The sequence below is a fragment of the Procambarus clarkii genome, chromosome 25 (genome assembly GCF_040958095.1).
Source record: "Procambarus clarkii isolate CNS0578487 chromosome 25, FALCON_Pclarkii_2.0, whole genome shotgun sequence".
Taxonomy (NCBI): domain Eukaryota; kingdom Metazoa; phylum Arthropoda; class Malacostraca; order Decapoda; family Cambaridae; genus Procambarus; species Procambarus clarkii.
Window position 1 is genome coordinate 7,621,510 of NC_091174.1, and position 2,515 is coordinate 7,624,024.

Here is a 2,515-nt window from a genome sequence, read left to right on the forward strand (position 1 = left end):
TAACAAATATTAAACAACAACTCACCACTAGTGAACCACCTCAGCTCAACGAACCACTGAGGGACCAGTTCTGAACTGATCTCAGTGATAATCTCACTCTAGCGTACCGCGTAGGTCATTACAGCGGCTTTATAGTTTGCTCTTCAATCACCAAAAAACCGAGAGCAAAAAAACAAAAAAAACAAAACAAGAACAGAGCAGCTGCCCCAGCAAGCTTCAAGCGCCTTATCTTGATGAACAAAGGACCCATTGTACTGACAATAGTAATTTGAGACAATATCAGCTAGTTTAAGCGCAGGAAACACACGCTTCGCTGAACAAAACGGTCACGTTTGCTAATCGACGAGATGACTCGCTGATTAGGTATTTTTTGTTTTACATTAAGATATAATTTTTGTCTATTTTGTCTATTTTTTGAAACGGAAGATATATAGAAACAATTATACATTTCTGACACATTTAATCAGCAGAAAACAAATATTTTTTTGGGGTGTAAAATTGATTGGGAGATAAGAACTTTTTTTTCTGTGAGTTTGTGGATTGTGATTCTGTGAATCCGTTAGCATATGTCCGTGAAAATATGAATCTTTGAGTATGTGAGTCTGAAATGGATGGAAGGATGGGCAAATTGATGGGTATTAGATTGATGGATTGGTGGGTAGATTGATGGATAATGAATTGGTGACTAAATGATGAATGAACGTATTTGTGGATAGATTGATGGATAAATGAATTTGTGGGTTGAATGAACGAATGGGTGACTAAATTAATAGATGAACGTATTGGTGGATGAATTGATTGATGGATGAATGTATTGGTCAGTAGATCGAATAATGGAAGAATTAACTGATGAATGAGTGGCGAATGAACAGAAATGAGGGTTCAAGTACGTTTATTGAGACAATAAAATGCATCCCAAAAGGATAAAGTATCTTAGGCTAGTTCTACCTTCCAGAGAAGGAGTCGCCACTTAAGCTACACTCCTCCCTTGCGTCTGTTCGATAAACAGCTTTTGGAAATGATTAAACAGAAAATAAACTGGATTCCAAACTTTGGGTTCTAGGAGTTTAATAGTTTTAAGGACAAAGTTTAGAAGATAAAGCAGTTACATGGGTTGATTCTCCTAGATAGGAGTATGTAGTTATTGTTGCTATTGTATTTGCGATCGATGTTGTCGTTTCTCTTGTATTCGTTGCAGTTTTTCCTGGCGTGAGTAGTGCAAGGGCTGATAGTCTTTACGCCCGAGAGGTTTTAGGCCTGATAATATATTGGGTGATATAAGCTATAGAGCTAATAGGCTTGATTAGCTATATAGCTGATAGGCTTTTGAACTGCTAGACTTCAGGTCTCATAAACTCAAGAGTTGATAGGCCTTAGGGCTGACAAACCCTGGCACTAATAGTTTCAAGGGCTGACAAACTTTAGTGCTGATTGCCTAGGAATCAGACTGTGGAGCTGATCGACCTTTCGATGCCAATTAGCGTAAATGTCAAACCATCTCCCCCTCACCAGTGATCCTGGCTGCCACATAAACATAAGTTCTGGTTTGCAATTATCCTTGGCGTAATAATATGTTATCAGTTCCCGGTGGACAGAGGGAAGTAATATTGGTTATTGGGCCCCTGATAGTTGCTGGGGGCTTTCTTGGGACCATGTTTTGTGTTTTTTAATGTATGAAAATTATGGTTTTCAGTTGCATATAGTCCTGTTGACCATTCAGGCTTGTTCGCATATATATATATATATATATATATATATATATAATATATATATATATATATATATTATATATATATATATATATAAAAGAAATCTAGAGATGATTTATGTTAGAAGTATCTTTAGATTTCTTATGATCCACTTCACTTGGGAAGGTAAGGTGAAGGAGAAAGCGCCAAGCTAATAAGACTATACAGCACTTGGGAGAGATCAGGATAAGGATTAAGGATGGGACTGAGGTTAAGGAATTGTGCCCAACCACTTGGACGGTCGGGGATTGAAGGCCGACCCGCATGAAGCGAGACCGTAGCTCTACCGTCCAGGCCAAGTCGTTGGCCACTTCACTTGAGAAGGAAGTTAAAAACAATCTCCAAGTTAATTTTATAATTTGGTGTGACGTTAAGTGCTTCGTTGAAGCATTTAACATATAAGGAAGTGAAAAATAAGGTAAGGGAAAAAAATGTAAGAAAGTGCTCCAGTGTAGCAAGTGATTAAGAAGTGAAATGAGCTTGAAAAAGAGGTTGTGAAAATATCCATCAATCATAGCTTCAATAGCAATATAACAGAGAACTGGAAAGTTGGGAGGCATAAAATCTGGCACAATTGTTATGTGCTGGGACGCTAACACATGAACTCGTTGTTCTGTAGACACAACTAGGTAAGTACACACACACACACACAGAGCCAAAGCTCAACCCCCGCAAGCACAAATAGGTGAGTACACACACCACACAGACACACGCACACACACACGCACTCAAAGCGGTATGTACTCAAAAAGTCTATCTCTACAAAA